This window comes from Taeniopygia guttata, chromosome 28 (genome assembly GCF_048771995.1).
Source record: "Taeniopygia guttata chromosome 28, bTaeGut7.mat, whole genome shotgun sequence".
In the NCBI taxonomy this organism is placed as follows: Eukaryota; Metazoa; Chordata; class Aves; order Passeriformes; family Estrildidae; genus Taeniopygia; species Taeniopygia guttata.
In genome coordinates, this window is record NC_133053.1 from 5,550,358 (window position 1) to 5,574,116 (window position 23,759).

At 45.1% G+C, this 23,759-nt stretch overlaps 1 protein-coding gene across 8 annotated transcripts in view; it reads right to left on the bottom strand.

Moving 5' to 3' along the window:
- The window catches only part of SLC1A6 (solute carrier family 1 member 6), a 38,598-nt gene extending 23,309 nt beyond the window's left edge, over positions 1-15,289 (bottom strand). For 2 of the 8 annotated variants that reach the window (XM_072919427.1, XM_072919426.1), the window contains exons 1-3: positions 14,963-15,285; positions 13,744-13,785; positions 1,627-1,743 (exon numbers count right to left, since the gene is read on the bottom strand). The gene's annotated coding sequence lies outside the window, so the exon portion shown is untranslated. Of the gene's footprint in view, positions 1-1,626; positions 1,744-8,164; positions 8,514-13,743; positions 13,786-14,962 lie in introns of those variants that run through there. The other 6 variants (XM_072919429.1, XM_072919430.1, XM_072919425.1 and 3 more) reach the window with 6 other exon arrangements.
- Between the last annotated feature and the right edge of the window lie 8,470 nt (positions 15,290-23,759).

Genomic DNA, 23,759 nt, shown 5'->3' on the forward strand with positions numbered 1-23,759 from the left:
GGGCTGGTGGAAGAGAGGCAACATAATCCCAAGACAGCAGTGTTTGGTACAGTGTGTACCATCACACCCTGCCACGGGCATGGCACGTGGCACTTGGTCAAGCCATGCTGCTAAAAGGATGACACTGAACAAGCATGTCAGGTGTCCCCCTCAATAACAGCTGACCCAGGCTCCCTCTTCCCTCTGCTAATGCAACCTTTTTTTAAAATTTTCATTGCTGAAAGCCGGACAGTCTGTGAAATAACCAGCACTTGTTTTTCTTGTCTCCAAGGAAACTCTGCTTTATGTTCAACACCAAAACCAACAGAATTTTCAGTGAGGGACATCTCTGCAGGTGGCAGCAAGGAAGCACCCAAAGTAGTAGAAGGAGAAATCTCTGCAGAAGGAGAGGTGTTGGAAAGAATTATGCACAGCTAGGCAGATATGGAAAGGCAAGGTAAGGGTCCCTGAAAAATCTGTGCCAGTCTTTCTGAGGTGGACTTTTGGTGCTGGGTCACCAAGGAGAGGAGTTAAATAGCCCATCCTTACATGGTGGGAGGGGAGGCTCAGTGCTTATGAGGAAGTGGCATGTAACTCTGCTCAGTGGTCTGAAAGGTGCTGTTAGCAGCTCTTAGATTCTACTTGCTTTTGAGCAGACCATGGGCACTCCAGAGTGGGAAGCTACAGTCCCCCTACTGCCAGCTGAGTAAAACAGGTTCTTTGTGGGGACTGTCTTTGCAAAGATGGCAAAGGAGGAATAGATGTCTCCACTCCCACCTGACATCCCCCCATCAGTAGCTCAGTACCTGTGATCAGGAGCATTAAATCATTAAATCTCAGTTACTGTCCTATTGCCTGGGCTGTTTTTGGTTTTTTTTCAGTCCTGAGGACCAGGTTCTCTATCCTCACAGGGTTCATAGACTCCCCTTGGCTGAAGTCATCCTCACCCCTCATGCTATTAGATCCTTTGCAGCCTGGCCCATAGCTTGCCCTTGGGAAGGGAAATACAAGCTGAAAGCAGTGCAACCAATGTTCAAAATTTCCATTTACAAACTGAACTCAGCCATCTTTGTTTTGTTACAGCAGACCCTGGAAGTGCTTTATGCTTAGTAGGGCATTTCTGTTTCTTGATACCTGTCAGACAGCTACCTCCCAAACAACTCCTACCACAACAATGGACCCAGGAGGAGAGCAGATCTATTCAGGGCCCAGCCACTGACCCATCTCTTTGAGAGAGCACCAGCTAAAGGGAGAGTAATCTGCAATAGGCAGGAATTCCAGCCCAGCTGAGCTCTACGACAGTGATCACCAGCGGAGCAGTGGGTTTGGGGCCTAAGTACAATACTGGAAGGACAAGTGCCACCTTCCACAATGCTCCCTACTCATGCCAAGGTCCTGTGATAAGGTTGTCTCGCTCAAGCTTCCCACCAGGCATTTAACCCCACCCCAAGACATAGAGTCCCATTTTTAGAGCACCCCACACTGGGCTCCCTGTCAGCTCCCTGGACAGCTCCCTGTCCTAAAGCAATGAGAGCTATCCCTGCCTCTCTCATGCACATGCCCAAGGAAATCTCCTGCCCTGCTTCAGCCCCTGGTACTGGCATCACTCTTATTCATGCATTCAGATTCACTGATAAAACAACTCACCTGGAACCAGTGCAGGTTGCCAAGCACAGAGGGAAGCAAGCAGTTTTTGTCTTGGGGTATTATTCTGCGCTGTTTCGTTCTTTAATTCTTTCAAAGGCAGGAAGAAGGATTTTCTCCCTAGAAAAGTACAGTGTTAGCAGAGAGCTCTGAGCAATACCTCCTGAGAGAGAAAAGGAAGACTGTATATGCTCAGGATACATGGCAGAAAGGGGTGGGGGAGTGGCATGTAGGAGGAGACAGAAAAAATCTTTGATGATTGCACCAGACCAGAGCACAGAAAGCACCTGTCATCAGGAGGTTGCATAGAGCTCTTACTGGGCTTCACAGTACCGGTGGGTTAGCACTTTCTTCCACCTCCTCACACAAGCTTCAAGGAGAGCTAGCAGTAGCAGAGAGCAGGGCAGCTGTTAAATGAGAATCAAATCTCATCCCCGTTCCAGTCCTGCCCCTTGCAAGGGCTCCTTCCACAAGGGAGGCTGCATGCATCGGTCAATCCAGTAGCAACAGCTGAGTACTAGACAGGCAGGTCCTTCACAGGTCCAGTCTGTGTGCACAGGACCTCTGAGGTCCAGACACGCCTGTGGTTTGTACAGATCAGCTTTAGGGGATAGACATGTGTCTGTGCCTCAGCCAAACTGCTGCAGCTTCTCTTCGATGTATTAGGCATATCTTATGGAGGAATCCATTCACTGAGCATGCAAAGGAAATACAGTAGCTGTACAGTCTGTCAAGGAAACAGACTCTGCTTCCAAGGAAGCAGGCAAAACTTCCACTGCTCACTGGTTTCTTAAATATTGATTCCTGATGCAGTTTCTTAGATAAAAGTATCACATTTCAAAATTTTGATCAATGCACTATGTCAAAACCACAAATCAGGTTACAGGTGTGAACACCACACAGCCCACTCTGGCCTCTGAATGTGGCAGAGTGAAAAATTATATCCAAAAGCCAAGCCACAGCATCAAAATTACAACCTCTGTTTCTAGCCCTGCCAGATATGTGACTTACAATGGAGGTAGTTGTTTAATGAAAGTAGCTTCTCCTCAGTTCAGGTGGCCACACTGTCAGGGTTTTGCTGTGTGCTCTGGCTTTGGCATACCAAGGCTAATATGTTGAGTCTGCAGCTGGAGCTTGCCACAGAGTTTGAACTCATCTAGTCAGGCATAGGTCAAAGGCAAAGTACCATGTTCATTTTACAGATGATGCTGGAAATTAAATCCCCCCAAATCCTGTGTTCTCATGAGCTCTGTAGGAAGAGGGGAACTGGTCCTCTTCAGCCCAGGTTACAGAGAGCAACTCCCAGCACCAAATAGCTTTTTCAGACATTGATCATAGAATTGTTAAGGTTTGAAAAGAACTTCAAAATCATTCAGTGCAACCATAAATCAGGATGGTGATTAGATGTGACTTTGTTCAATGAGCCATTTGGAGTCATGACTGTGTTTGTCATTCTCCTTGTTTAAACTTGCTCCAGACACAAGCCATCGCTGCCTTAAGAGACAAGGACACACTCTCTGAACCCAATAAATTGCTTGGTCTTCACACAATTCCATGGCTCACATGGCACTAATGACCCTAATCTTCTTATTGAAAGTTCATCAACATCTCAGGTCATGCAAGTGTAAAGTGGGGACTATAAATTCAAGCACTGTGCCCTGCAAGGTTTCAGTCATCTTTCCAGAAAAACACATATTGGAATGGGCTACCCAAGAAAATAATTTTATTCCAAAATTAATATTTCTGGTTTTGGGGAATAGGTGTTCTCTGCCTGTACCACACACCAAAACCCTGCAGAATTGTGGCTGAGAGCCAGTCCAGCCGCAGATGTAAAGGGAGACTGATTGTGGTGGCCCAACCTGGTACATAGTTGATCTTCTTTGCTTCTTCTTATGGTTCACATCTGCCATTGCTGGGGCAGTCTCAGAGAAAGGACATCTCCTATTCCTCATGCCCCTGCTTCTCACGTAGCTTGGCCAGAAGCTGCTCTTACAGAAGGGCCCCTGACAGCACTGTTGACACTGCTGGGGGCTGATGACGTGTAGCAGAGCACTCCTATGTGGGACTAGTGCATTTCTGGTGCTACCCATAGAGTGGCAGAGCAGCCGCGCACTTGGCCACCCCTCAAATGCTGTTCTATGGCCTGATTCCACCTCAGGCAGCAGTGTTTAGCTAACAGTGAATGGTTGTCCTTCCCACCTCCTGTGCCTGAAGTTCAGCTTGGCTCCTAGAATCTCTGCTAATTCCTACCCTGGTTTTTAATGCCTGGTTAGCACCCACAGGCCTTTTTAAGCCATAAACTTGCAGTGACAAGTGCCTTAAACCTTCTCCTTTGGCAACTTTTTCCATATTTTGACTTGTACCTGTGACAATTTCCAGGCAACTTTGAGTTATTAAACAGGATGCAGAGCAGCAGCCTGAAGGAGGAGATGAAGAGCTCTGCTCCCTCAGGATGGAGCTGCCTGATGCCTAGGCAGTCTTTCCAGGGTAGAGCAATCCTTGGGGAACAAACCCTATGGTCAGCTAACTCCCCCAAGTCTCTCCTCATTCTAGGAGTGCTGGGCACACTTGATCATCCACATCAGAGGCCACATGATGCTCTAAGTTTTCAACAGTGGGTAAAAAGGAAACTCATAATGTCACCTTGTGAGAGGCAATGAGAAAAGACATGAAAACTGCACCTCTTGTCATGGAGCCACCTTCCAGAGGGTGTTCTGATGCTATCCTTGCACAGCTGCTTGAAGATAAAGAAATGGCTTGATGGGAAACAGCTTTCCTAAATCAGCCCCCTGGAAATTTTCTCCACTAAGTACCTTTTGAAATTATTTATGCTAATTCCACAAGTAGACAAAAAATGTTACATTAGGACAGGGCAGTTTTGCACCCTTTCCATCCTTAGATACGTCCTCGGTCTGTATTGATGCTTTTTCTCTAGTCGTAGAAATACGAACCAAACACAGGATAATAAAAAGGGGTACCTTTATGTAAGGATCCTTAGGTGCAGTCTGTCAGGTGACAAACACTGAAGATGGTTGCCCCGTGTAACCTGTGTATCATTTTTACAGATTCTGCAAATTAACATATCTGACAAGACGACCCCCCCCCCCCCCCAATTAGAAGTACACTCCATGAAGTAATGCCCCCTAGCTCTAGCACCTTCTAAATCCTCCTCCCTCAGATAAGGACCAGGCCCTGTTTATAAAAATATATCTTGAAGAGCTGGTTTCAACCTCAGTTTCTAAGGAGAACCAAAACAGCATAGGGCCCTGGAATTTGTTTTTAACTTTCTGCCTAGGAAAAGATTGAAACTAAGTTACTATAATAGACTACAAAGCTACAAATATATGTGTAAAGAATACAGAAAATATATACAAGATAATAAAAGGTATAAATCCAAATAGCATCAGTATCTCTGCCCAAATTGGAAAGACCCAGATCCCAAACAAGTTCTGGGCAAATGATTCTTGAGACAAATTTTGACTAAGGGCTTCTGTGTCTAAAGGAGAGGTTTGCAGGTCCAGCAGAACAACCCCTCCTTTTATCATCACTACTTTTTAAGAAAGACTGATTTCTATTGGGTCTTTAAAAAGCAAAACACCTATAAACAGGCTAAGAGTTGACTCATAATGTAATAAGGTAAATCTCCCATGGGAGTCTCTGTTAGAATGCAGTTAGAGTGTTCAGTTTGGACACACAACCTGGAGGAGGCATTGAAGCTGCAAGGCTAGGATACAAAACACAAGTAGATGGTTGCATCCACTGTCCCATGTCTTTCCTTGCTTCCAGCAAGCACTTTGCATATCAGTCTTTTGAAAGTGCTTGATTTTTCTGAACTGCTGGAAAAAAAACCTTCAGGACCATAATGTAGTGAATGGCAGGTAAATGTGACAGCCCTGTCAACTGAACATGTGGTGACTGGGAGGATGGATATGGACCATTCTTACCTAGACCTGTCCTAGGACATGGATACTTTTTGCTGGAGTGTAAAAAGCCACTGGGATATTCCCTGCTGCTAATTGTCATGAGGAAAGATGTGATTTCTTTGAGTGTTAAGCAATCCTTCAGCCCTCCCTTCCCTAGATTTTGCAATTCTATAGTTTTGTTCTCCTTGTTACAGTAACCTTAATTTGGGGGTTGGTATTAATTCTTTCTCCTGCATTGCTCACTGGCCCTGGGAACGGAGTCCAATTATGCAGCTGTGACCTTCATTACAAGTTAGCAGACTTTCTGCAAATGAACTTCCTTCATGTTACACAGAGCTACTCAAATAATGGATTTTCCTTCCTATGGGAAATGCTAATCCCTCAACATCTATTTTTGCCCTATTTTTAAATAAAAAGTCAAAATTTCAATTCTTACCATACATGAAGCTCATAAAAAATTCAGAAATGTAAAGAAATGTTTTGGTTTGAATCAGACTGATGTAAATCTACTCCTAGCTGAGCTGTAGCTTTTCTTCATGTGGGTGCCTCTCATAACTTTTTTACCTCATTTTTTATAGACTTCAAGGTCTCATGATGCTCGGCAGTGTCCCCATGTAGTCATGCTGCTATGGTGCATTTTCCTGGACGCAGCCTGGAGTGAGGAGCAAGGGCCAAGGAGAACAGGCCCCAGAGGGCTAAAAGAGACAGAGCATGTGATGTTGTTCTCACTGACAGCACCTGCCAGGACATGTGGTTAGAATTTCTGATGGGACAACAAAACAAATACAGTGAAGCTAAAAAACTGTATATCCAGTGACAAAAATTGTTGCCCCCAAATTTTGTCTGGGTAATTTCAACTGATGAATGAAACAAAGTTTTGTGAATTTCTGAAGTTTCTGTCTTTCTAAAGTGCCCTCATTTTCTTCTTGGCTGTGCTGAGTGTGTGTGACTGAGGCATTTTAGCTATTTTGAATCCCAGTTCATGCTCCCTGCTTCTTCCAGGTGCACTGAGGAACCTGTGTTGCACACTCCTAGGAGTTCCTAGGAGCTCTGCATTGGGAGTTTGTGTGATTTGTTATGTACTTTTTTTTGTGTACATGCAGTGTACATAGGAAAGCAATGTACATACGAAAACTGTCCCTTTCTCCAGACCGTTATTTCTGAAAACTGCTATCCGCCCAGGAAGAGGCATTTCAGACCAGCATGTTACCTGAATACCCACAATAGAGTGACATGAATGCCATCTGAATTTATCCCTTCATCTCGTGCCTTGTCTGATCTCACTCCATTCCTTCTGAGTCATGCTTTCAAATAGTGAGGATCAAACCTTAGGTGTTTTTTTTTTGCCATGGTCTGCACGGTATTGTTCAGTTTGAAAAATCCCTCTGAGATCAAGTTCAGCCATTCCCCCAGCACTGCGAAGCCCACTACTAAACCATGCCCCCAAGTGCCACATCCACATGGTCTTTAAATCCCTGCAGGGATGGAGACTCCACCACTGCCTTGGGTAGTGCCAGGGCTGGACAGACCATCCAGTGAAGAAATTTTTCCAGTCTAAACCTCACCTGGTGCAGCTTGAGGCCATTTGCTACTATCCTGTCCCTTGTTCCCCAGGAAGACAGCCCAACCCCTATGTGGCTCCACTTTCCTGTGAGGGTGATGTAGAGAGTGGTGAGATCACCCTGAGCCTCCTTTTCTCCAGGCTGAGCCTGGCCTACTCCCTCAGTGCTCCTTATCAGTCTTGTGCTCCAGACCCTTCCCCAGCTCTGTTCCCTTCTCTGGACATGCTCTAGCCCTTCAGTGACTTTCTTGTCATGAAGGGCCTAAAACTGAACCCAGGGTTTGAAATGCCTCAGCAGTGCCCAGCACAGGGGACAGTCACTGACCTGGTCCTGCTGGCCACATTGTAGCTGGTACAGGCCAGGTGCCATTGGCCTTCTTGGCCACCTGGGCACACCTGGGCTCATGTTCAGCTGCTGTTGACCAGGACCACCAGGCCCTTCTCCACTGGCAGCTTTCCAGCCACTCTGCTCCAAACCATGGGGCTCTTGTGATCCAAGGGCAGGGCCCAGCCCTTTGCCTTGCTGGCCTTGGCCCATTGATTCAACCTGTCAAATTGCCTCTGCAGAGCATTCCTGCCCTCCAGCAAATCAACATCCCACCCAGCTTGGTGTCCTCTGGGAAATGACTGAGGGTGTCCTTGATCCATCCCCTTGTCCAGATCTTTGACGAAAACCTTAAACAGTATTGAGCCTAAAACTAAGCCCTGTGGAACACCACTGGTCCCAGCTGGATGTGGTTCCATTCACCTCCACTCTCTTGTTCAGATGTCCAGACAGCTTTTACCCATAAAGAGCACACCTGTCCAAGTCATGAGCAGACAGTTTCTCCAGAATACAGTGGGAACCAGTGTCAAAAGCTTTACTAAGGTTGAGGTGTACAACATGCACAGCTTTTCCCTCATCCACTATACAGGTCACCTTGCCATAGAAGCAGGTCAAGCAGGACTTGCCTTTCATAAACCCATGCTGGCTGAACCCGATCCTGTGGTTGTCCTATACATGACATGTGACAGCTTAAGATGATCAGCTTTGTGACCTTCTCTGGCATTGACTTACCTGTAGTTCACTGGATCCTCCTTCCAATCCTTCTTATATGTGTGCCTCATATTTGCTGACTTCCCGTGGCCTAGGACCTCTCTGGCTGACTAGGAACTGCTGGTAAAACATGTGACTTGGTGAGCTCTTTCACCACCTCCTGCTGTACCCTTGGACTTGTGCTAGTCTAAGTGGCATAGCAGGTTACTGGCCATTCACTCTTGGATTGTAGAGTCTTGATTCTGCTCCCCATCTCTGTCTTCTAGTTCAGGCTACCCCAAGGACAACTGTTCTTGCTATTAAAGATTTAGGCAAAGAAGGCATTAAGTAGTTCAGCCTCTTCCTCATCTTTTGTGGCAATGCTTCTCACCACATCCAATAAGGGATGGAGATTCTCCTCGGCCTCCCTGTTGCTGATGTATCTATAGAAACACTTTTTGTTATCTTTTACAGCATGGGACAGATTCATTTCTATCAGGGCTTTGGCCCTTCTAACTTTCTCCCTGCCTAACCTCCCAACATCCTCATAGTCCTCCTGAGTTCCCTGTCCCCTTTTCCAGAGGTGATAAATGCTCTTCTCCTCCCTGAGTTCCAGCCAAATTTTCTGTTTAGCCAGGCCAGTCGCTTTTTTTTTAGCCTCACCAGCTCATCATTCAGCACACGGGGACAGCCTGTTCTTGTGCCTTGGAGATTTCCTTCTTGAAGAATCTTCAGCTGTCCTGGACCCCTTCGCCTCTCAGGGCTGCTTCCCAAGGGACTCTCAATCAGTCTCCTAAACAGACCCAAGTCTGCTCTGCAGAACTCCAGGGTGGCAGTTCTGCTGTCCTCCTAACTTATTTCTCCAGTATCAAAAACTCTGTCACTTAATCATCGCTGTGTCCAGATGGCCTCTGCTGTCACATCCCCCACCAGTCCATCTCTGCTCACAAACTGCAAGCCCAGCAGGGCATCTTCCCTGGTTGTCTCACTTTCCAGCTGTGTCAGGCAGTTCTCTTCCATGCACTCCAGGAACCTCATATTCTTTCCACTGTGTTGTATTTCCAGCAGACATTTGGTAAGTTGAAGACACACACAAGAACAAGTACCAGTGATTGTGGGGGTTTTTCCAGCTGCTTATAGAATGTATTGTCTGCCTCTTCTTCCTGGTTGGTCAGTCTGTGACAGTCATTGACATTCCCCCTTAACCATAAACATAAGCATTCAACCTTATCATTGAGACACCTTTTTCAGCCCAAAATGCACAGCAGAATGTACACCGAAATGCACATGATATAGGGCTATGACACATTTATAAGTTTAGCATATTAACATAGTTGACAAGAACCCCCAGTTAGAAGTACAGTTAATGAAGTAATTCCCCCCTTGGTTTAGCCTCCTACTGAAGCCTGCCCTCTTGGTTCTAGCCCCACATTGTTTATGTCTACATACATATAAAAGCAGAAGAATGGCGTTGGTTCACTGAAGAAGTAAGATTAGAATAGGATTCCAGGAATGTGTCTGTTTTAACAGAGTACTGGAAAAGTACTGAAGTAAACTAAGAAACTATATAACTATACAATACAACAATAGTCTACAAAACTATGAATATATGAAATATATATAAAAAGCAAAAGTCTTCTGGTATCAAATGCCATCATTAAGTTTGAGGCAGTCTCCTTTCTTGCCTGTCCCTTCTGAGAAGTCTACAGCCACCATTGCAGCACTCCAGTCATGTGAATTATCCCACCATGCCTCTGTGATGGCAACTATGCCGTAGTTTTTCAGCTGCACCACAGCTTCCAGCTCCTCCTGTTTGTTGTCCATGCTGTGGGTATTGGTGTAGGTGCATGTCAGTTGGCCTGTTGATCCCACCAGCTTTCTGGAGGGAGGAGCCCTAATTCCTATGTGACCATTCTCAGATGATTCCATGGTTTCTAACCCATCAATAAGCCTTGCTTCTTTGCTGCCACCTCAATTTCCATCCCTTCCCCAAGCATGGAGATTACAGACTGAAGGACCTCACTAGCACACCATCTCTCTAACATCGGCACAGTGCCCCCAGACTTATCTCTAGTGAGCTTGGGTTATTAACCTTTGTAGTTTTTCTCACTTTGTCTTTTCATTCCTCTGTTCCCTCCACAGCAGCACTTTCTTGCTGCTCTTCCCTAACTCCCAAGCCTCCCTGCCAGCACAGGTGGGTGATGATGAGGTAACAAAGAATAGTTATGGAGAAGGGAATCCCACCCAAGAATAAGAGTTGGGTTCTTACGAAGCAAAGGATATTGTGCTGGAAGCAATCACTCTGGAACAGTTTCTGGCTTGACTTATAATAGAAGATCCCTGGTAACCCAAGAATCTTCAGTATAGAGTGATGTTATCCCATAGGACAACCATGGTAGTAGGAAGGCCAAAACTGGAAGAACAGCTGTCTTGAGAGGAGCTATGAAAGCATTTTTTATGTAGCCAGGCAATGAAAAAAAAGAAACAAACAATCACTGGCAGTAGCAGCAGAAGTCTTCTGAACAGTAGTGGACACAATTATTATTTATTCTGAGCATGGTTTGTTTCCGTGGCTAAGACTCTGCAATAGAGCACCTTCATATACCCCCTGTTCCATGCCAATAGACTGAAATGTCTGAACTAGCAATTAATTATTTCAGGGGAATAGCTTGCATGGTTTTGCAACAACAGCATGTGACTTTCATTTGGCCATCCTCTATTAATAAGTTGTACAAACCAGAGGATGTCACAAAGCCTTTCTCTTGCTTCAAGTGGCTTGGTCTGATACTGCTATGGGGTGTCTGCCTTCTCTGAGCTGGGAAAACAGGATGGAAAGGCTTCACTTCTGCTGCTCTGATGATATATTTGTCCAGATTTAACTTGGCCCATTTTCTTTGCCATTCTCCATATTGTATTACCATTGGCATTGTGCTCTTCTCCAACAGCACCCAATGCTGTGTATTTGTATATGTATTACAAGGACAAAAGGGACCAAGTGTGATCATCTCATCTGACCTCCTTTTTCAGGACAGGAATAGCCCTGTGTTAATTAATTTTCTTTTAAGTAGAATATACTATTTTAAAGAAATTTTAGAACCTGCATTACTATCTTCTGGTGGTCATGAATTCACCACAGTTTCAGGCAAATTATATAAGCCTGGGTCTACCTGACCCTGGAAATGATGCACAATCACTAAGAAGCAGTCAGCTGCTGCTGTAGAGGAGCTGAACTGAAGCTACTAATGCTAATGGTAATGCTGACATTGACACACCAAGAAGCTGTAGCTTAATCACCACAGATAGGCAAACACTGATGCATAGAGCACCTGCAGGCAGTCTTAGACACAATGCAAATGAGTTTTGTGGTATGAAAGTCTTAGTCAAGGTGAATGATCCCGCAGCTGTCACTGAGACAGCAGCACCTCCAAGTTTTTTCCAGATGCTCCCTCAAATAACTTTCCTCAGCATGGATTCACATAGTTCCTCTTCCCCTCCTTCCAAGTGAGATCTTGAACAACAGACTGAAGCATTATGTTGACTTCTGGGGCTTGATTTTGCAATTTGGTTTCCATTCAATAAAAGGGAGTCCATCCTGTTATCGAATGGCTTTCTGGAAGAAGAATTAAAATCCAGAAGACTTCAGAAAATGCAGACTGCTCTAGAGGAAATCTACCCCATTTGCTTTCCTTCACTGAATTGCAGAATCCCCGAAAACCATCTGCTTTCAACCATTCCTTATGGATTTTGTATTTCATTCTCTCAAGTTTTGTCTAGAAAAAACACACTCTAACTCCCTGTTCTTCAGAGACTTTATTTCACTCCATTAATGCCACTCTTCTGTGATGTTTCTTAGGCTCCTAATTTTGACAAAACATCTGTTCACCTTGGGGTAGAACCTTGCTGTAAGACCCCAAGTGGAGAACTCAAAGGTTCCCATATCCATCAGGAATCTCCAAATCTTTCCCACTGTGGAAAGCTGTATCTCCTGGAAGCTGTATCAGAAAGATACAGGATCTCCTCTTTCATATTGCAGGCAACTCTACATGCATCTCCTTGCCAAACTGCTTTTGTGGTCAAATGGTATCTTATACCAAAGGCATATGTAGCTATATGCCTATCTTTGTATCTTGTCCTGTCAGCAAGATTTCTGACAAATCACTCTTTTATATATTAATATATTAACATATTAATGCAGTCTGAAGTCAATAAACCAGCTTTCAAATAAACAGCTGAACAGGTTCAGCTTCATAAGCTTTGCCTCTTCTGCTACATCTTTGAAGTATTACAGGGGGAAGCATGACCATCTCTTGAAACAGTTCTCCGGAGCTGGTGTCTCAGGAACTGGTTTGCCCCATTTGGTGCTACAGAAGGGTTTGTTGAGCACACTTTACCCACTGAGACTGCACAGATCTGGTGCCTGGATCTCCCTGGCCCATGCAGGCAGCATGCACAGACAGTACTGGGCTGTGATTCGGAAGGTCTCCATAGATGGGAAGGGTGCTCCAAGCTGTCTGTCCTGTGCCAGCACACAACACAGTCATGTATAGGCAGTCACAGTATGTGGGATCACTCCTGCCTCCAACCAAGCATCCTTTCCAAATTCCCACACAGGGAGTTTTCTCCCCATCCCCTCTCATAGGTCATAAAGCATATGGGTCATGAGGTGGCCCCAGATGCCTGTAGGTGTTAGGCTGAGCTCAGGCAAGTATGTGGGGCTCAAGTCCTTGCTCAGAAAAGCTTGGAGCGGTGCTGTGCTGGCTGCAAACTGTCAACAGAGGCAACACAAGCTATCTCACAGCTCATTACAGAAACTGAGCCAAAGGGAAGGCACGTTCCCAGCTTATCAGGCCACCTCCTCTGTGAGCTCTCTGATCTACTTTTCCAGTGATTGTTCCTGACCTAGGAGAAGCCCCTGAGAAATCTCACTGTTCATAGCCTGCAGCTAAATGAGCATCTGCAAGCAGCTATGGTGGGGAGACGGTAGGATGGCACTCAAAGTCTGATTAACCAGATGGAAAATTCCACTCTTCTTCATCACAGCACACCATGCTGAAGAACTTGGGAAGCAAACCAGCAGTGTGTTTGTCTGCTTGCCAGGCTGCTGCTCTGCTTTGGTCCCATGAATTGTGCACATTTGCCAGGATGCCTGCACTATCTGCTCAGCCCTCTTTTAGCACTGTGATAAGAAGTGCCTCTGGAACAGCATTTTGCACACTTTGCTCTGCTTTGAAATATTTTTTTAGCACTGCTAACAGTCAGTGCAGTGCAACATGAAGGGTGAGGCTCCAGCATGGACCAACAGAACAGACCTCTCCTTCAGCTCTGGCCATGCTGAGCACAAGAAAGCTGTTCCCTGATGCTTGAACTCCTTGCACCTCTGCTAAGTGATCAGCTCTGGACATCGCCTCATCCCAGGTTAACTCAAACCCTGCTACGTTGTGTAAAATTAGTCAAACTTACAGGCTCTTCTTACTTAAAGACAAGAATGATAAAGTGACTAATGAATGCCAGCCTTTCAAGAATTCAGGAATCCCGGCTGATGGTCTGAAAACCTTTGCGTGCTCTCACTTTGACTTATTTGCCCCCTTCTGGAGCTTTTCCACACACAAACACACTCTTACCTCTAATCTGCAGCTGTGCTCACAGCAGGTTCGTTTAGTCCCCTGTGAAGAGGTGAGAAAAGCATGTGAGTGTATGTGCAGAATGTATGTGCGAGTGAATGTGCTACAATGTCACTCAGGTCACCAGTGTACAGCCAGTACTAACCAATAGGAATGAATCCCATGGGAATTACACAGCTGTAAATCCTGGCAACTATGCTACACACTGTGAATGCACTGTTGCTGATTCCCTTGTAATGCTATGCAATTAAATTATACAAAAACTGCAAATAAAGTATTAATTATTAACATACAGTTAATAATAACATACAGTATTATTCAGACTGTTTCCCTTAACACTCCTATACCATGGAGCTTCTCACTTGCTAATGGCCACAAGGCATCCACTACCTCTGATCACAGCAGAGAAAAGGAAATGCTATCCCAGCGGGTGTGGGGGGAGGCCAGTCGTCCACCTTGTAATGGAAACATTCTTAGGCACTGCCAAGAAGGGGAACGACCCTGAGGAAAGACGTGATCTCTGAGGGATCTTATTTAGTATGCAGTAACAAGGTTATTTAGTAAGGCTTCAATTCCATTATATGCTTCCCTTGGATAAGGTTTTATATGCATATATGTTTCATCCACATGTTTAAAACATTGTCTCAAAAACCACTTGATGGGGAAGTCTGTTAGCCCTTTCCAAGTCAAATAATTCAAAATGTGGTGTCAGAAAAGATAATGAATTTTAAAGAAGTTGTTCTTGCTCAGTCTAACCAACCAGGCATCTAGCACAAAAAAATTACATACTGAGTTCTTGTTAAAATATATAGTTTGCATAGCTGGCAGAGAATATGTAAAAGATTGATAGAAAGCAGTGACATAGCCAATATATTGCCTTACGCAGGTTCAGCTCCTTTACAACCCAAGAGCAAAGCTGCTTCTTGAAGCTCAGAACTGTATGAACGCCTGTTCACAAAACCTGGATTAATGTAAAATTTGTAAGGACAAATTATATTAGTGATACCTCTTCCCCTCTGACTGTGGTGGTGGGAAGTGCACTAAATCTCTGAAAACCAGAAATAAGAAAGAGTATTTTTTATGACCTTTCAAGTCCCCTAACATCTTTAATGATTCCCTGGATCGGGAATCCTGCCCATTTTTGGGATCTCCTGTGTGATTAACAAAGTCTCCATGCAAAATTGAGCAGAGCATTACCTTTACAGGGTGCTCACCATACCTTCAAATTGTAGACCTGGAGTAAAGCTTGTGGAGGTCTCGCGGGGAGGAGGAAGTTAGACTGTCTCAGGAAACAAGTTCTGCCTGCTTAGGTCGAATGACAGGCTCTGCCCACTTCCAACTGCTGAGAAACGCCAGGCACCGAGCTTTTGAAGATGGAAAGAAAGCCTTTGGACAGGAGGGGTTAGCCACAAGCATCACATCCACAGCTCGTTTCTTGTTCCTTCTTGGTGCCCGTGACTCCCGCTGGCCGCAGCGAACGAGGCCCTGTCCCACCGCCAGCACGGGGCCGCTGCCCAGGGCCGGGCCGAGGGGTCCGGCTGCAGGCAGCGGGGTTCGGGTTGAGGGGTCCGGGCTGCAGGCAGTGGGGTTCGGGTTGAGGGGTCCGGGCTCAGGCAGCGGGGTTCGGGTTGAGGGGGTCCGGGCTCAGGCAGCGGGGTTCGGGTTGAGGGGGTCCGGGCTCAGGCAGCGGGGTTCGGGTTGGCCCCTGCTGCTCTGGGGAGAGGAGCACGGCTGGAGCAGCCACTCGTAAGGCTCAGGGAAATGCCGGGCAGTAGAGTCTGGGCTTCTGCCAGGCTGCTGCGGCAGGACACAAACACAAGCCAGGAGGCCTTGATAGGAAAAATGTGTGCTAATATCTTTTTTCCATGGGTTGAAGTCTTTGAAATGGGTCTTAATGTCTCCCCTAACTTCAAGCAGCAGGTTTGTTACTAGAGCCCAGACAGCCCAACTCCTGAAACAGACAAGTTGGGGACTCTGCACAAGCCTGAACTTCTGAACTTTGGGGTAAAATGACACTTCGAAGAGGGAATATGCAATAGGCAGTTCGGGAGGGCTGTACCTTCCTAGTACTTCAGACATGCGGCCAGGAGTTTGGGATAAAAAAGAGAGGCTGCGTCCTCCAAAATTTCAAGAGAACCCATGGGGATATGTCCCAGTGGACTCTCCTTTTTTTATTTGAATAAAGTTGCAGGATTTCTCTGCCTCCTTTGTGGACACTGGCTTCTCATAGTGAGATTTTACACACAACTGCTTCTCTGTCATTGTGGAGGAACCAGTTACCACAGACCTGACTGTGAGTGAAAGTCAGTAAAGCTATCTGCCACATTACTCTGCACTTTTCATAGCCTACCTTCACTATTGTGGCCATATTGTTTGCAGCCTTCCTACCTTCATCAGCATCACACTATTAGCAAGGAAGGAATGGCTCAATCATTCGGCAGTTTTGTATTTGTAATTATTGTAGGCCACTGAGGTACAAGGCAGTCAGTAATGCTGCTTTGCAGAGAAGAGCAGTACCTGAGGAAGGTCCACGACTGCCCTGCATCCTAGATGCCTAATTTTCCACTTGAAACATTTCCTTTCTAGCTCTAGAAATAAACAAGTATCAGTAGCATGGGCTGGCTGTCATAAACACGCTTGTTGTGGCTCTGATCTGCTTGGAAACTGATGTATCTCATCAGCAGAATGGCAACAATAATCAGAATAATCTTTGTAGAAAATGCTCACTTATTTTGCTTTGAAACATGAAAAGTTTGACTACTGGATACTGATACTGGATTTGACAATGTTGCTGTGAAAGTCTGTGTAAGGTTGTTTGGCAAAGCTGAGGAAGGAGGCTGATAGTACATTTTGAGTGCATTTACATCAAACTTTAAAAGTCCTGAAAGCTTTTTTTTTTTTTTTTTCTTTTTTCTCTTTTTTTCTTTTTTTTTATTAAAAAGGAGCAGCAAAAGTCTTCCCTTTAGGTTTTCTTTACATCAAAATTCGTGTTTTCATAATTCATAAAACTTTTTCTTGTACAGAAACAGTTGCCTCCCATGCATAAATCTCACATCTGAAAACTTCTGTTGTCCCCCCTAGCACTTTCTCATTTCTAGTTTGCATATGAGCACTTAGCTTGGAAAAAGGGTAACTCACCTTCCTTTAATCTGAGATGGCACCCAGCAAACATGATGCACAAGAAAACAGACCATTGTTCACGTCCAATATGGGAAGCGACACCCCTGTCCATGTGTGGCAATGGGAGCAAGGAGTGCTGCTGCTATGGGCACTGATATGCAAAGCATGTCACAATGCGGGTATTTGTGATATTTACTGAACTGCAGAGATCAAGGTATTTTTGCTGGAGAATCAGTCATAGTTACAAACACTTCCCCCACTCTTAGTTGCAGACAGGAATGCAAAAAGCTGTGCTGTCTAACCCTGCAGCTCCTCCCCTAGAGAAGCCTATTCCATCTTTTAGAGACTTTTGGAAGCCTCAGTGGAGCTAAAGGGCTTTTTGGTGCTGAGGGGATTCTCTGCAATGATCCCTCTGCTTACACTGGCAAACCCGTCTTCAAGGGCAAGTTGCAGAGGATTGTCCAGTTCAGCTCACTGTAATGTGCTGTTTCTGGCAGAGGTGGAAAATGCAGCATTGCTGGTTTCTTAAATTTCCAGTGCAGGAGCACAGGGTATAAATTGGCTGGGAATATTTGGTGCCATCTACCCTGAGTGGTGCAAGGTGCCTGCATTATTCCAGGTGGTATGTTGCTGCTATGCCTCTGCTTGGCCCCAGAGTAAAGATTTAGGGGCAGGGAGCTGGAGCTGGTCCCAATTTGTCGGTGAGGCTGGTGTTGCTTGTCTGTGTCATTGCAGGATTTTCATTACTGACCATATTTCTTTCCTGTACGGCTCTGACATGCTGATACTCCCCACCACTGCATTTCCAGCATGACATCTCTTTCACAGTGACTACTGTGTCATCTTCCTGAAGATAAGATGTCCTGGTGTAAGTGGTGGCAAGAGCAGTGTCAAAATAGTCTTCTGAAAAGTTATCTGGGCTCTCTGCACTTGCCTTCTCCAGTGGCCATAAAGAAAATTGATTTGAGAAATTAGGGTGGGCATGCTGCCATCCTGGTACCTTGGGATCTTCCCCCACACCCTGACTTCAGCATTTCCAGCATCCTGACCCTTCATGCTTCGTGGTGTGAAAGCATGTGTGTTGCCTGTCTGCTTTGGCTGAGCAGAAAGCTGCTGTGTCCATGCCTAATGCCCCTAGAGGCTAAGCCCACCATGGTGTTATGTGTGATATGGACAATTCATGCATACAAAGATATATATATACACATATATATATATATATAAAACATGTTATATTGCTGAGAAATATTTGTATAAAGTTTTAAGCATGCGAGCCAGAGTTAGGGGATTGCCTCACATATGTCAAAACCACCACTGAGTGATCCGAGGAACTGGTGATGATCGACTTGATAAATATCTAAGATTGAGATAGCTGGAGCCATTGGAAAGATACATCTCAATGTCAAGTTCCAGCAATTCAATCATGCACATACATCGCTCTCCAGACATGGTTTTGTTCAACTCAATGTAGAGAAAAGAAACTCCATGAATATGTGGGACTCTGAAAGGAAGAAAAGCGTGATCGCAGAGAACTGACACAGGCAGAATAAACTGTATTAAAACCACTTGAACAGGACAGTCATGGTGAACATAGGAGACCCTGTGCTGTAGCAATCGGACCTGTGTCTCACCCAGCGCCAATCCTGGGCTCAGCACTGTCCTTTTGATTGCGACTGTCTTAGACCAAATTTTGATCGCTGAATAAGAACTTTTTTTTTATTAATTATTAATTTGGCTAGATCACTTTTACCTCTAACAATGGTGTTAACCAAGGAAGAGTGTATTTGAATTTATACTGGAAAAGTAGAAACACATGGGAAGCCTGTGCTGAATTGCAGCTGCTCAGGGAGGGTCCTGAGAAGGGTCAGGGTTACACTAGTTCACAGCTAACATAGATCTAGTGCCCTTGTTCACAAAGGTGTAGTGAGTGCCCCCCTCAGCATCACCGGAGGAAGAAACACTGTTCCTGAGATGGAGCCATAGCTGAATAGCAGATCCCCATTCTTAGTCAGATGGCTTCGTTTGTGTGCCTCATGCTCTGCTTGCTTCAGATGTTTCTCTGACATCTCAAGTCTAAGAAGATGCCATTTAGAATAAAAGATGGAATTCAATACTCAGTGATTTCCCAAGAAAATATTCTAACTGCCTAATCACAAACTTGTGACAAAAGTCACACTGGATAACTCAAACTAGCAACAGCCTTTGGGACAGACACTGATTATGAGGCACATGACAACCAAATTCCAAAACTTATATTTCCTCCTTAATGTGCACCATAGTTTTAAATGTCCAGAGTCTGTAATTCCAATTTTCCAAATTGTAGTTGATGGTATTTTTCAAGTCCTAGATTGAATCTAAGACAGGCCTCAACTGCTTTTATTATGTTCCAGGCTGCTGAAGGATCTTTAAAAACATAATGAAGGCAAATATTGAAGAGACGCAAAGAATTGATTGTTTGCAGGTGTTATCAGTAAGCCTGTCTGTTTAATAGTTTCCCTGTAAGTCATTCTCCTGAAGAGACCTGAACCCATGCATGACCTTGCCTCAGACTCCACTGGCCATTGGACTTTCTGCCTCTCCCAAGTTGCTGAACTTCCAGGTGAAGACTGGGAGACAACGTCACACCTGTCAGCAAAGAGCAGGTTTGAGACCACCTGATGGAACTAAATAGGCACAAATACATGGAGCCCAATTAGATGCATCCCAAGGTGCTGAGGGTTGATGTAGTTGCCAAGCCATTCTCCATCCTATTTGAAAATGGTGGTCAGGTGAAGTCCCAGTGACTGGAAAAAGGAAAGCATTGATCCTATATTTAAAAAGGTGTCATGCTTTTAAACCAGATAGAAATGCAGCCTTTTACAGCCTTACACCTTCTTTTCACCCCTTCCCCATAGAGAGAAACAAAAGTCAGAGAGAACAATTTACTGGAAACAGTAATGTGACGAGAAAATGAACAGTAACAGCAACAATTTTAATTTTAAAAGTGTGGGGTTGTGTTTTTAGGTTCCACTGTATGTATGTTCAAAATGGTTTGTCCCTCTGTACCTCCCTGTGCCCTTTTGGTTCATCCCAGGTTGTCCAGTCAGTACCTGTGTGTCCATCAATCCCCAAAACCCTGACTCATCACCCTGACACCACCCAGACGACTTGTCCATCCTTCCCCTTTGTCTGGAGGCTTCGGCCAGGGTCACTGGCTGACTGGACAATGGCCTGGGGTCCCTCCCCTTCTCCCTCCTAAGTGGATACCCCGGTTGTCCTTCCCTCGGAGGGCCACACCCATGTCTTCTCCCAAATGGCTGATCGGGTTTCCCGCCCTCCCTATGTCAGGGCCTGTTCGAGGCCCAGAGCTCACTCTCTTCTCTTGGATCTCTTTGAGAGCTGCCGGGTTCTGGGGCTCTCCTTGGAGTCAGAATAAATCTTGGACCTATCCCCAGAAGAGTGTTGCCTCCTTCCTTGCCGTTGGGACTAGCAGTGTCCTTGGACCCACGAAGGCACTCCCTAAAGCCCTGCTGGGTTCAGCAGAGAGTGCCTCTCGCTGCTCTATCACCCAGTGGAGAGCTAGCCGGGGTGGCAGGAGATCTACTCTTGCGAAATGGGGACCAGACGCTGGCAAAAAAGTATACAAAAGAGGGTGATTTACATTTTGAAAAGTGCTCACTGACCAACTAAACAAGCAGCAGGTGCTGCGCAGTTCTGAGACAATGAAGAAAATGGCCCCTGGGCTGCCACCCCTTCTTTCTCAGAAATGAGAATCCCCCACTTCACCACATCTCAGCTGATGTGAAGTGGGTACCACAGAATAACAACCTGGGCACGCCCACCCAGCTCCAGGCTCTGGCCCCTCATAGGTACCGCAAGAACATTAACTCTGTCTTGACCCATGTAATTACGTAGCAGTGACTGTCACCTCTGTGCCTGGGAAGATGTTACAAGTTCGGGAAGATGCACAAAAAACTGATAATGCACTCAGAATTGCAAAGCAAATTAATTTTATTAGTCGCACTAGCAATTAATACAATCCAGCCCCTGGATTCTAAAGAAGCTGCCAAACAGGAGAAGGAGATGGGACATAGCTTCTGAGCAGGAGGGACAGGGAGGCAGTGAACCTTCAGAGCATCCCCTGGATGAAACCAGCATGCATCATATCTTCCTCTCCCCTCCACCACAGGACCATACCTTATACGTCTTCCTCAGGAGTGGCTAGTTTCAACATCATCTCATTTGGAGCCAGTATGTGAGATGAGTGTACTCCTGTTGACGGAGTAAACAAGTTACCCTTTGTCTCCTTAAAAATGAAAAAAGCCCAGAAGTTTCTCTCCTGAATTTGGTTAAAAAACACCTCATAGGACCTTGGGGACTTCACCTCAAACTTAAGGACAGCTAATTGGACAGAAGCCAAAAAGTCCCGCCTAAGCAATTCACTAGAAAAAAAATAAACAAAAGAAGTAATCACTTTTGTGAAATATTTTAGCAGGAGCAAGAACATCTCGCCCTAGCTTGGGTTTTCTCTGTAAACAGCTTTTTTATTTTGCCCTTTATTAAAACTTTTTGTTTCCAACACTGTCACAGGAGCCATCCTGCTTCTTTTAGGCCACCTGAGGTAGCTGAGCTATCAAGGGTATAATGCTTATTTCTGAGAGCTTATAAGACCTGGCATAAAGAGAAAAAGCATTAGATGAGGTCATAACAGCCCATGATAACACCTCCATTCCAACAATGGTTTTTGTATGTTATTCCCCTTTCACAGGTTGAATCTCCTACCAGGTGACCAATACATAGTTTCATTTCTGAAGGTTAAAGTCTTACTAACTAACAATAAGGTCTTCTACATTATTTTGTCAACGTACATAACAGTGGACCATATACGACAGGCCTTAGACACATCTTCAGTCCCTGGCACAGAAAGGACTGGAGCAGATCTTCATGGAAGCAATATTAAGGCCCCATACAAGACAAGGAATTGACTTGAGACAGCCAGCACAGCTTCACCAAGGGCAAGTCATGACTGACCACTTTTGTGGCCTTCTATGGTGGAGCTACTGCAACAATTGACATGGGAAGGTGACCAATTTTATCCAACTAGACTTCTGTAAAGACTGTGACATGGTCCCACGTAGCATCCTTATGTCCAAACTGGGAAGACATGGATTTGAAGAGTGGACTCTTTGGTGGTGTTGTGGTTTAAGAATGGTATTCTCCAGTTTAGTACTCTTGCTAGCACTATGCACTGCTTCCACTCCACCCCCCTACAACTGGAGGCTCAAAAGACAAAAGATCATGGGTTGACATAAGAACAATTTACTGGAAATTTTTCTTATCTCACTGATAAGAATGTGAGATAAGAAAATTAACATTAACAGCAACAATATTAATAACAAAAGGTACAAGAAAAATAAATTAATTACATGGCAAGCCCCCCCCCCCAAAAACCCATACCAGAACATTCTGTCTACCATGTTTTCTTGGCTGTAAGGAACCCCTTCTCACTGGACAAGACAGAGAGTGTGTCCCTTTTGTGTCAAGTAACATCTGGCCCTTAGCCACACCTTCTCTTGGCTACTGCAAAAAATTAACCCTGTGCTGTCTGAAACCAGGATAGGATCTGGAGTCCACAGCCAGAGATGTGTAGTCTGTTGAGAAGTAAAGTAAGTTTACTTATAGAATATTGGAAATTAATTGTGTAGGTTGAAGTTTAATTTTAACTTGCTTACAGTTCAGCATGAGTGGGCCCTGCTCAAAGCTTGGCTTTGAGGTGAGCTGTAAATGAACTCAGTGAACATAAATGGCTGAGCAGGGGAGGAGACAGAGATCTGGAGATCTTCAAATAAGAGCGGTGACCCTGGAGGGCCCTAAGGTTACCCCAGGCTGGAAGAGAAGAGCAGTTAATGGTCTGCCCATGTGGACATGAAGAAAGAATCCAGTGAGGTGTTAGAAGACCCCAGATCATAATTTGCCATTGGACCAAGCGGCATGTACAGAGCATGTGAAGAGCATGTGAAGGTCAGGTGCACAGACTGTGAGCAGATAAAAGCCCAGGAGTTGCGCTGTTCAGGGTCCCACTTTGGAGGCACCAGCTCAAACTGAAATAAACTGTCTGCCTCATAACCTCCTCAGAAAAGAAGGCCCTGGGGTGACCTCAACTTTCAGTGCTTAAAGGGAGCTTGTAAGAAGAGAGAGTGACTTTTTACACAGGCAGATAGTGATGGGACAAGGGGAAATGGTTTTAAACTAAAAGAGGAGAGATTTAGATAATGCTGAGTCATTAGGAGGAAATTCTTCTATGTGAGAGTGATGAGGCCCTGGCACAGGTTGCCCAGAGAATCTGTGGCTGCCCCCTCTCTGGAAGTGTTCAAGTCCAGGTGGGACAGGGTTTGGAGAAACCTGATCTAATGGAAACTCTCTCTGCCTGCGGCATGGGGTGGAACAAGATGGGTTTTAAAGGTCCCAAGTGATTCTAACCTGTCTGTGATTCTATGACTATACATCTCTAGATTTAGGGTCTTTCTTTTGTGGTCTTGTGCAGAGCCTTCTTTAAATGTCGATAGGCTGAAATCCTGAGGTTGGGTGCTACAACACAAGGTACTAAAGCAGGTACCCAGTCAGAGATGCTAAACAGAGAAGTGACAACCCAGTGAATTGTATAAGCATAGCTAAAACCATGGACGTACAATTTTTCAGTAAGAAATTGTGAAAAATCAAGTGCTTGCTTCCCCATCTAGTGGTTATATTCAGAAGGAAGAATGTTCCAGTAAATATTAAGTGCCAGTCTCTGGAGGCTGGGGCCATGTGCATGCACTAAGATCAGACACCACAAATGTGGTCTCACTTGTTTTTGCACATTGATCCTATTTAGATAGACCAAGACTTGCAGTTATAACTGTCCATCTCCTCTTCCC